At 39.5% G+C, this 12,722-nt stretch overlaps 1 pseudogene; it reads left to right on the forward strand.

Annotated features, from left to right (window-relative positions):
* Positions 1 to 3,203: 3,203 nt before the first annotated feature.
* LOC138158385 (phosphoglycerate kinase 1-like) lies at positions 3,204 to 6,458 on the forward strand (annotated as a pseudogene).
* Positions 6,459 to 12,722: the final 6,264 nt, after the last annotated feature.

Here is a 12,722-nt window from a genome sequence, read left to right on the forward strand (position 1 = left end):
AAATGGTTGCTGTGAGAGTCAAATAAAATATCGTATGTGATGATTTAGAAAACTTATAAAGCTACATATTGTCATCTGTCATTATTTTATCCCTGGTTCTACCACTTACTATCTGTAGAATCTTGACCAACTCACTTCACTTGTTTGGGTACTCATTTCTCTCTTAAATTGAGAGGTTGACAGTGAGATCACCAAATGAAAGAGTATAGAAAGAGAAGGAATCTCTCAAATCCATTTCATGTCTAATGTTGAATATTACATTGGAATTTTTCACAGGATAAGTGACAGATTAAAAAAAATGTGTTGACTTCTCTGTGCTATGATCATGTCCTTAGATCCCATATTGTCATGCAAAATGAATTCTTTTCTTCTTGTAATAGTGTAAGAAGCCCAAAGAAATCTTCTGGGAGCCATTCAACAAAAACAACTAAAAAGCCCATTTACCTCTTCCTGTTATCCTTCTCTTCCTTTGCCTGCTCACAACTGAATTAAACTGAATTAGGAAAGACACAGCATACACACAAATAGCCATAAAGCAAGGTAGCTTGTGATATGTCATAAAGAAAGGTATGGATTTTGTACTCAGTAAACAAGACAATGGAGGAAGCAATCATTCTCAGTTCAGGTGATCAAAGGAAGCTTTGTGGAAGAGGTCACATTTCAGCAGGGTCCTGAAGGATAAGTAATACAATACCAGGTTTAGAGAATATGGGGGGTGGGGGGGTAATATTCCAGGTGTAAAGTAACAGAATGAGGAAAGTGTAAGTCATATATGAGTATGTGTAACAGTCTAGTTTTTCCAAGGTATAGGATTGGTATAGGGTACAGTAGAAGGTTTTGATAGAAAGTAAGGACTCAATGAATATTTGATGTCCCCTTTGATTTTGTCAAAGCACTATCCATCTTTCCCTTTTTCCCCTCACATTGTCTCCCCTAATATGCCCCATAGTTAGAAACCCTTGAAAGCCTTTGTCATATCAGTTAGTGATTCATTGAGAGGGCTTTGCCCCTCAATAGAATCAAATGGAGAATGAAAGAAATTAATATTAATGACCTTAAAAATCCAGAGCTCTCTCATTCTTCCAAAGTCCTGATTTTAAAAGTTCAGTCTCTTGAAGGACATTGCTGATAATGAGATTGGACTAACTTTATTGCTTAAGACCCCGACCTGGTAGAAGCTGCTGGTGGTTTAGTACAGATATAGTTTCTCTGTTCAAGGGTGACATGATGTCACAATCAGCCCTTCATTTTAATATAGCTCACCTACCACTGTGTTATCCAAGCAGAGTTGACTGCCACTCTTTAGGAACACCTGATCTTTGAAAGGTATATGACCTATGAGCCTGCCACTTTGGTGTAAGAGAGATGGCCAAATGACCATCCTTTTATTAATAAGTGACTGACCTTATTAATAAAACAATTAGATTACCAAGAAAATAAATAAATAAATATTTAATGATCGAGTTAAGGGGAGTTATGGGGAGAGTCTAGATGACTTTGAATAACAGAATAAAGAATTAGGATTTTATTAGCAAGCTAATGGGGGATCATTGAAGGTTTGTAGCAGACAAATGAATTAAAATTTGCTATAGGAAGATTACTCTAGTGGTGATCCTCATAATAGATTAGTTAAGGGGAGAAAATTGAGGGAAGACCAGTTATGAGGCTATGTCAACAATCCAGGAAGAGATTAAAAGCTTAGAGCAGAGGGGAAGGAAACTTGGGGACAGATGATAGAGATATTTCAAGCACAGAATCTGCTGAATTTGTAACTGATCACATTTTGTAAACAAGGAAGAAGATAAGGTCTAAGATGAAAGTCTAAGATTGAACCTAAGTGACAGGGAAGATATGGTGCCATCAAAATTAATAAAGAAGCCAGGAGGAGAATTGAAGTTTTGTAGAGAGTGTTTGAGGGGGGAGATGATGAGTTCAATTTTCTTTTTTTTAAGCAATTGGGGTTAAGCAACTTGCTCAAGGTTACACCGCCAGTTATTTCTGGATGTGGTGCTAAGTATCTGAGCCCGGATTCAATTCCCAGGTTATGCTGACACTGGGGCAGGTGCTCTTATTTGCTGAGCCACCTGGCTGCCCCTAAGCAATTGGGGTTAAGTAACTTGCTCGAGATTACACGGCCAGGTGTTTCTGGGTGGGTGCTAAGTGTCTGAGCCCAGATTCAATTCCCAGGTTATCCTGACACTAGAGCTGGTGCTCTTACTTGCTGTACTACCTGGCTGCCCCAATGAGTTCAATTTTCATGCTGAATTTAAGGGACAATAAAGAAATGTTCCATACTGGGTTGGAAATGCAGGACTGGAACTCAGAAAATATCACAGCCAGAGAGATTTGGGAGTCATCTGCAAAGAAGTGAGTTGAATATCTTGGGGAGATCAGAAGTTTAAGAGTTTTATCACATTTAAGGGCTTAGGAAGGAGGAAAAGAGAACCATCAAAGAAGCAGAGAACATTTTATAGAAATCCAAGAAAACAAGGAGTTTCAAAAGGGAAGCAGTATACAGAATTCAGGGAGAACAGACACTAAAAGAAAGTCATTGGATTTGAACTGGAAAGCAATGAGGATGGAAGAGGGAAAGGATGAGGTAGAGAACACACTATGACTGGAGAGCAGAAAGGGGATGGTAAGAAGATGGCAATGGAGTTCTCACTGATATCGTTTATGAACATGCTACTCTAAAGCAAATGCAACAGTGTTATATCCAGAAATGAGATCAGTCTTCCCAAGATACGATCCTTTGTGGATATTTGATAAATTCTTTAGGAGTTAAACAGAAATCCCAACTTTTGGGGGGCAACTTGTTCTGCATTCAGTCCAACCACCCCAAAAAGTACTAACGGAGTTAATGAAATTCCTGTTATGTGCAAGACACTGTATAATAGGTGCTAGGTGTACAAATATAAAGCCAAACCAAACAAATTCTTATCCTCAAAAAGCTTATATTCTACAATATGTAAACAGGTGTACAGGCACATGTGTATCCATATATTATATATGTTAATTTGTGGTTAGAGAGAGCACTATCAAATAAAGACACTAGAAAAGGCTGCCTACAGCATCGGCATGTGAACTAAGTCTTGGAGGAGTCTGACTTTGGGATTCTTCTACTAACTTTCTAGTAGTCCAGACAGTTGATCTCCATTTTTTCCCAAAATAAAGCAACAGAAAAATATACACATACACCCACAATGACACTTTCTAACAAATTACTACATCGTCAAAGGGGGAATGTACGTAGTGAATATGTATGACTGCAGAAGACACAAGCGGAATATACCTCTATATGAATTTAAATTAGAACAAAGGATAAGCAAAGAAAGGGAGATTATTTTATTCCTGGGTTACATTTTTTTTTCAATAGTACATGCAAAATGAACAAATAAATGAACTATGGGTTGTTGTTTTTTTTTGCTATGTTTTCACCAACAAGAAACATCACTGTCTCCCTAAATCCTCTCCTTGGGAAAGAATGTATAATCCAGGAAAATTACATGGACTATACTTGGATATCTTTGAATATGCATCAGTAAGTAACATGAATGATCATATAACATAGTAACAGGTGACCATTCCAACTATGAATAACCATGCAAATTATGTAACTAATCCATCACATTCTAGCTGAAATTGTGTGTAGTTAGCTTTGCTATGGGCAACAAACGTAAAACATAGCACATAATAATAGTGTATATGACAACAGGGCATATATTAGACCAAAGATATGTCTCAAGTAGTGAATACTAAGCATCATTTGTAAAATTCACAGAGTAAACACATACATTGATCACATATGGAAGCATAAAACAGACACATACCATAGAGCAATAGTTCATTCAAAACATTACTAAGTAAGCAGCCAGATGGCATGGTGGGTTGATCTCTAGACCTGGAGTCAGGAAGAACTGAGTTCAAATCCAATCTCAAGTACGCACTGGCTGTGTGTCCTTGGGCAAGTCATTTAACCAGTATTTGCCTCGGTTTTCTCATCTGTAAAAAGGGTATAATGATAGTACCTACTTCCCAGGGCTGTTGTAAGGATCGAGTAAGATATTTGTTAAATGTTAACACAGTGCCTGGCACATAGCTGGTGCAGTGGATAGAATGCTGGGCCTGGAGTTAGGAAGACTCATATTCCTGAGTTTAAATCTAGCCTCAGACACTTACTAGCTGTGTGACCCTGGGCAAGTCACTTAACCCTGTTTGCCTCAGTTTCTTCATCTGTAAAATAAGCTGAAGGAAATGGTAAATCTTTCCAGTATCTCTGCCAAGAAAACCCCAAGTCGGGTCACAAAGAGTCAGACATGACTGAAATGACTAAACAGCACAATACATAGCAAAGAAGCATAACACAGAGAGAAAAGCATATTGCATAGCAAAACATAGGTCATGTATGACACATAACCTATGATCTCAGAGCCCATGTAGTACAAGACCCCCATTTTACAGACAAAGAAACTCAAAACTGAAGTTTCCTTATCCCTTTCCCAGAGAACTGATGTGATTTACCCAGTCATACAGGTAATGAACAGTGGAGATGAATTTGACTCCAGAGGAAGTACTCTTTCCATAGCATCGTACTAGTTACAACAGGTCACCATTTTCTCCATTTCCCCTAAATTTTAGGGTCTAATGCCCAATCCATAATCTTGGTCACTGACCAAATCAATCTGGCACTTTGACAGCGACCTCCAGAGTTCATAGATGACACAGGACGACTGCCAGAATCTACAAATCTACTAGCAAGCCAAGAATCTAGCCTTCTAGAAAGAGGAAGGGGAATTGCTAAGTCTGAGACTCAGAGTTGCCTCTCTGGCTACCCCACATTTAAGACTTCAGTGGTCTGCCATCTAAAGAGAAAAGAGGGAATTCCTAGAGACCACCAGCCATTGGGAGAAAATCTCAGAACCCTGCCTTCCAGTAAGAGCAGGAGGAATTCTTGGACACTGATATCTTCTTAAGGAGAGAAGATTTTTACACTTGACTTTAGCAAGAATATGATAATGGGGGAGGGAGAACCTGGAAATTCTCATATGCATCACCATGATTTATTTGGATAGTGCAGGAACAATGAAGCTCACATTATTTTCCTTCCATAGGGAGTTCAAGTACTTAAAGAAATACTATAGGGCAGATGGATCCCCTGTGTGCAGAGCAGTCCCTAGATAATGCAGCTAGAGCTCCAGTCACAGCCACAGCTGCAACCGCCCCACAATCTCCCCACAACCAATATGTCTCTTTCCAGGAAACTGACCTTGGCCAGGTCATCATGCGGGTGGATTTTAATGTTCCCATGTAGAACAAAGAGATAACCAACAGCCAGAGAATCAAGGCTGCTCTTCCTAGCATCCTTGCTGGGATAATGGAGCCAAGTCCATTTTTCTGACGAGCCTCTTAGGCCAACCTGATAGTATCCCCATGCCTGACAAATGCTCCTTGGAGCCCATGACTGCAGAGCTCAGATCTTGCTGGGCAAAGATGTTCTGTTCCAGAAGAATAGTGTGGGTCCAGAAGCGGAGAACTCCTATGGTAACCCACCTAACTCTTCTATCAATTTGTTGGAGAATCTTAGCTTCCATGTAGAGAAAGAGGGAAGAGGTAAAGATGCTTCTGGGAACAAGATCAAAGCTGAGCCAGCCAAAGTAGAAGCTTTCCAAGCATCCCTCTCCAAGCTGAGGGATGACTAGGTCAATGATGCTTTTGGTACTGCTCATCACGCCCACAGTTCCATGGTGGAAGTGAACCTGCTCCAGAAGACATGTGGTTTCCTCATGAAAGATGAGCTGATTTATTTTTCCAAGGTCCTGGCAAGCCCAGAGAGGCCCTTCCTGACCGTCTTGGGCAGAGCTAAAGTTGCTGACAAAATCCAGTTGATCAACAATATGCTAGACAAAGCCAATCAGATGCTCATTGGTGGTAGGATGGGTTTCACCTTCCTCAACTGCTCAACAACATGGAGTTTAGACTTTTCTTTTTGATGGAAAGAGGGTCAAGATTGTCAAAGACCCTATGACCAAGGCTAGAAGAATGGTGTTAAAATCACTTTGCCTGTTGACTTCATCACAACGGATAAGTTTGATGAGAATGCCAAGACTGGCCAAGCCACAATGGCTTCTGGCATCTCTGCTGGATAGATGGGTTTGGACTGTGGCCCTGAGAGCAGCAAGAAGCATGTGGAAGCTATGGCCCAAGCCAAACAGATTGTGGGGAATGGACCTGTTAGAGTATATGAGTGGGAAGCCTTTGCTCAGGGAACCAAAGAGCTAATGCGGCAAGGGCCACCAAGAGGGGCTGTATCATTATCACAGGTGGTGGGGACACTGCCACTTGCTGTGTCAAATGGAACATTAAGGACAAAGTCAGCCGTGTGAGCACTAGGGTGGTACCAGTCTAGAACTGCTGGGGGCAAAGTCCTCCCTGGGGTGGCCACCCTGAGCAGTGTCTAATGGATGCCACTTTCCTGCCTGCTGGTGCCTGTGCACAACCCTTCCAACATGACATTGCAATGTTCCTGTCCCTTTCCTTGGCATTAGGCAAGTTCAGGACTCAACCAATGGCCAGAAGATGGGGCACTGAGAGCCCCAGAAGCAGTTCAGTTCCACTTTGTTTCCTGGGTGTGCTTGCTGTCAGATGTCACTTGAATTTATTTAGTGTGTCTAAACCACTGTTGGGATCTGTGGAATAAATATGGCCTTTACAAAGAGAAAAACAACAACTGAAGCCACTGTTAGCCATACTCTCTTGGAATAGTTTGTTATGTTCTGGTTTGTCAGCAGCTGTTTTTGTCGTTACCTACACACAGTAGGAGAACAAGAAGAAACTCCAGACTCGCTGGAGGGGTGGCGGGCAGGAGGCTGGGCTGGGGAGATTGATCTGTTAAATAAACATTTCATAAAAGTGCCAACTCAAAAAAAAAAGAAGTACCACAAGTCAGGAGGCTCCCATGTGTCCCTAGGGTGAAAGAGGGACTCCCCAGAAAGCCAGAAGATCACCTCTGTAGCAAACCCAAGTTCATTTCCTGTCTGAAGAAAGTCCAAACCACAAAGTGTTGCTATAAATAAGGGAGATTAGATCTCTGGAGGGGAGGCATTGATAAACTAAAGGCTACTCTAAATCCTTTTTGAATTTTCTGTGGGTACAAATAAAAGTGGTTCTGTACCTCACAGATTCAGTCACTTTGTTTACTTGTATGGGAGCTAAGGACCCTTTGACACACTTTTGTAGCAACTCAGACATTAGTTAAATTTCAGTAATACTCTGGGTGCATGTAAAAATGAGGCAAAAAGAAGAGATTTTCAGAGTCTATACCCATGATAAATCCTTAGCCATTTCAGCCCAGAGACCCTGCTGCAGGGTTGTGATTACTATTTAATGGGCTTCAAGGGGATATCACTTCTGAGGTGAATCTATAATGTGGATAGAAAGAATCAAGTCTCTGAGATAGTGCAATGGTGCTATAATGTATGATACATAATAGGTGCTTAATAAATCTTTGTTATTGATGAACTGTATAAACAGATCAGGGCTAAAAGCAGAACAAACTCAATCATTAAAAAAAATTAATTTAGGGGTGGCCAGGTAGCACAGCAAGTAAGAGCACCGGCTCCAGTGCCAGGATGACCTGGAGATCGAATCCCGGGCTCAGACACTCAGCACCACACCCAGAAATAACTGGCTGTGTAACCTTAAACAAGTTACTTAACCCCGATTGCTTAAAAAAAAAATTAATTTAAAACTTTAAACCTTGACCTATCCAGATGTCAGTATTCCTTGTAGTTAAGAATTTACTGCCAAAAGTAGGGGAATGTTTTAAGCTTGCCTGGGCTCGGGCTATCACAGTCCTAATTTGTTTATCTCCAGTCCAATATCTAACCAACCATTCATTGGGTGAGTAATCAAGACACTCAGTTTGGACAATTCACATAGGCCCTGGTTATTTAATCCTGCTTATCAAACCTATAAAAACACTGAAGTATCAACCAGGCAAGAAAGAAAGGCTGCACAGAACACTGAACATGGTTCAACAACTAGCTTGAACACTAGCTTCCTGACCTTGGACAAATCAGTTGACCTTTTTGATTGTTAGATCCCTCCTTGAAAAACCAAAAGTACTGAACTATATTGTATATAAGGTCTCTTTCAAATTAGACAAGCAGGGAAATTGTAAGTAGTTTAAAGATTTGTTGTGGGTAGGAATTATTCCATACCTGCTTTATTTGAAATCCCATAATACCCAGCTACGTCACCATTATTCTTTCTTTCTAACATTCATCCCATCATCTCGCAGATTGTGGGTTTTGGTAACCCTCTTCTAGTTCATTCAACTATAATAACATCTAATTTAGCTGGTATTTTTCAGAGATTGACTTTCTACATAATTTATTTTTCTAAATAAATGAAGTCTATTGAGATGGCAAATTTTTTTTAAAAACTTTGTCATTCTCTTCCCTGCCTTCTTAAATAAATATAATTCTGTTTTTACTTGATGTCTCTGAATCATCATTGTGAATATTGAAAATATATCATATCAATACAATATGTCCTTATGGTCTATTGAGGTCGTTAGGATTGTTTGTTCTTATAGTAAATGAGAATAGACTGCTAAAATTTTGTGTCTGAAACTGAATTACTAAACTAGGAATAAATAGGCTCTTGGCGAAGCCCAAAGGAGCTTTCCTATATGAAAAAATATGTGAATGCAAGTAGATGCATCTATTTTAGCTTCTTAGAGGTAACTTTTGTTTGCTTCCAGGTGTTACACTATATTCTAAGATAGCTGAGGCTAATAGATAAGTAAAATGTTAGTGAACTACATTTAGGTTTAAATGTGACTAAAAAGATATCTGGCCTTTGATTAACAAATGATTCTTCTGGATGAAGATTCACATACAAATGAGAGAAGAAAGTTCCTTGATGTTCAGGCCTGTGTCATTTAAAAAAAAAACACAATTTTTGGGTCCTCCCCAACCTTGTAGGGTCTTGTAATTATGCTTTTTGTGCATAATTACGCACAACTATTTACGCACAATTATTTGTGTGTAATTACACTTTTTTGGTTTAATGAGGTTGAAAGATGTCCTTTGCCTAATGCTTCCTATTTTCGCTTGCCTTTGTGTTTCCAATTTTTAAATGTGACTGGAATAGAAAGTGGAATGGAAACAGTATCTTTAGATGTTGTTTTCATGATCTTTCCCTCTCTATTTCTCAGGTGCCAAAGGTTCAGATAAGTGCGTGATCTCTTGGTGATCATCCAAAACTAACCCAAATATTGCATTCTCCTAGGTTCACTGATCCCTAAACAAGACCCTGGCATTTAGTCAGTTTTGTTCTTTCTGTGATGCTTAGGAGTTCTTGGAAAGTTAGAAAGAAAAGAAAAATCTGGGATCATTATAAATTCTGTATTATTTGTGATTATCTCCACCAATTCCTTTTTTATTTTTCAGTAGAAATCCCCATTTGCTGCCCTTATGGCAGAAACAACCTAGACAATTGTGTACCTTAATATACGTATGACTTCTGCCAAGCCACAAATGGTCTGCCAACTATTCTAACTATTGCACCATAGTAAGCACACCTACCTGAGTAAACATTCTCAAAAACAGCCCGTGGGGCCATTACTAACCAAATGGACCCAGTGTCAATGAACATCTCTGCTTCAGAGCAATTGAAGTAGCTCCAGGAGTAAGCTTCCACATATTAATATGCCTTGAGGTAGAGATACCACCTGGGGAAAAAAAAAGCTCTATTGGGTCTGAGCAGCTGGGTATCCAGAAAAGTAGAAAGTCTATTGGCTAGGACAAGAAATAGGTTGTTGAGAAGTATAACTCTTATTTCCAGGTAAACTATTGGGTTTCCCTTGAGAAGAAAAACCTCTTAGTGCCATATGAGGATCAAACTACCAACCAAGCCAATTAGTTCATAGTTTGTAGTTAGAGCTGAGTTGGACTTCAGAGGGCATTCGTTTTATAGTTGTAATAAAGACACCAATGGGTTTTGGGACTAGGGTTACACAGATAAGGAAACTGAGGCACTGGGAGATGAAGTGGCTTGCTCAAAATCACACAAATAGGAAGTATCAAGTGGGATTGGAACTCAAGAGTTCCTCTAATTCCAGAGTTCCTATTTTTTTTCCACTCTACTACAGTAATACTCAGCTCCATGATGGGTGGTAAGAGAGAAACAAAGAAGTAAAAGACAGAATCCTTCCTCCAGAGAAGTTTGCCATTTGGTGGGTTCTAGAAATAAGGTCAGAAGGCAATGATAATTGTAATAATGACCACTGCTGCATCATCATAGTTTAAATCTACATAGTACCTTATACCTTATGTAGCACAAAGTACTTCACTTGGATGACCTAATTGGATCCACACAACAACCACTTCAAGGTAGAATGAGACCATAGCCATAGAGTTGTCAGGGATCTTGGAGGACATCTAATCCAATCCCTTCATTTTACATGGGGAAACTGAGGCTCAGAGAAATTAATGAACAGGTGGTAGAACTATGACTTATTCAGTTCTTCAAATTCTGGGTCCAGAATTGAAATTCAATTCTAATTCTAATTCAATCTGGCCCTTCCCCTTCAAAAAATCCTTTGCAAAACATACTTGGCAAGAGTTCAAATCTTGCCTCAGACACTTACTAGCTGTGGGATCCTGAGCATGCCATTTTTCCTCTGTCTTCCTGTTTCCTCATCTGTAAAAACAGGGATAACAATATCACCTACCTCCCAAGGCACTGAGTATTACTCTGGGATAGCTGCAGTTATTGAGAAGCCTTTCCTTACATGAGTTAGCATCAATATATCTCTCCACAGTTTTCTACATACAACTCCTAATACCCTCTTCCGTGTGACAGGCAGCCCTTCAAAGTTAAAGAAAGTTATCATATCCCCCTTAAATCTTTTCTTCTCTGCTAAAGTTCCTTCCACTATTCCTAATATGGTGTGACCTTGAGGTCACATAACACAATTATATCCTATAATATGACTATGACCTTAGGGCCTATTGAAGTAGAAAGAGTTGACTGACCCTATACTAAATATCAACAGACCTCTAACAGACTTCTGGGTCTCGAATTGTGTCTAATATAAAAATTAATGGGGTCTGAGTGAGAGCCTGAGGGACTCTCTTATATGACAAAAAAAAAAGTCAGAGCCTTAGTGTATGGTCTTTGTAGCACCCAGGTTAACTACTATAGTTTGTGTTTTCTTCTAGGTCCTCAGATGAGATGCATTCTAGATAGCTGAGGCTGATAAGTAATTTCCAGCTAAATGAGATGCTACTAAACCATGTTTAGGTTTCTAGATATAACTGAAATGATATGTGAACTTTGATTATAAAATAATTTTCCAGAAAGAAAACTAATATATACAAATGAGAGAAGTAAGCTCCATGAGGGTAAAGTCTGGACCATTTTGATTTCAATCTTTGTCTTCCACTACTTGTTAATTATGCCAACTTGTGCATTTTTGTTCAAATGGAGTAGAAGAACAGGCTGCCTGTTATGGCTTACCATTGTGCTTCCATTTTCTAAATGAGAATGGAATGGAAACTGTCAGCAGTATTTCTAGATGTTATTTTCATGATCTTTATTTCTCAGATGCCAAAAGTTCATGATCCCTTGGCGATGAACCAAACCTAACTCAAATGCTTTGGGCAGCTAGGTGGCACAGTGGATAGAGTCTAGGAAGACTCATCTTCATGAGTTCAAATCCAGCCTTAAACACTTACTAGCTGTGTGATCCTAGGCAAGTCACTTCAACTAGTTTGCCTCCATTTCCTCATCTGTAAAATGAAATAGAGAAAGAAATGCAAACCACTCTAATATCTTTGCCAAGAAAACTCCAAATGAGGTCACTGAGAGTTAGACAGTAATGAACAACAACAACTCAAATGTTCCACCCTCTCAGGCTCACTGATCCCTAATGAACTTGGACTTGAGTCAGTTTTGTTCTCGTTTTTTCCGTGATTGTTTGGCAGTCGTTGAGTTGCTGGGGTTTTTTGGGGGGGGAGGGTAGAAAGAAAAGAAAATTCAAAATCATGAGAAATGGTTTATTCCTTGAGATTATCCTTTCTCCATCCCCACCGTCCTCTTGATACTCTCTATCCTGTCATCCTTCCTGACATGTGGCGACCAGAATTGAGTGCTGTATTCTAGTTGCAATCTGACCAGACCAGAGTACACTTAGACTATCCTCTCCCTCATCTTGGATACCATGTATCTGTTCATGAATTTCAATACAGTATTTGCTTTCTTGTCTGCCATAATGAACTATTAACTCATATCAAGCTTGAATTCCACAAAAATTCTCATATCTTTTTACCACGAAGTACTCTCTAGTCCTATGGAGAAGTATAAATTATTCATATATGTGTCATATACCACAATGAAAAATTTAAGCTCCATAAGGGCATGGACCATGTTTTATCTAAACCTAATAGATATGTAGGGCAATTGGGTGGCACAGTGAGTAGAACACTGGGCCCAGAGTCAGAAAGACTCATCTTCTCTAGCCCAAATCCAGCCTCAGACATTTATTAGCTGTGTCATCCTTGGCAGGTCATGGAACCCTATTTGCCTCAGTTTCCTCACCTATAAAATGAACTAAAGAAGGAAATGGCAAACCATTCCAATATCTTTGCCAAATAGGTTCACAAAGAGTCACACAAATGAATAACACAGTAAGTATTTAAAGCTTATGATGTCTA

The sequence above is a fragment of the Petaurus breviceps genome, unplaced genomic scaffold (assembly GCF_028583685.1).
Source record: "Petaurus breviceps papuanus isolate PSGF00001 unplaced genomic scaffold, PetGlider_PUasm1.0 174, whole genome shotgun sequence".
Classification (NCBI taxonomy): domain Eukaryota; kingdom Metazoa; phylum Chordata; class Mammalia; order Diprotodontia; family Petauridae; genus Petaurus; species Petaurus breviceps.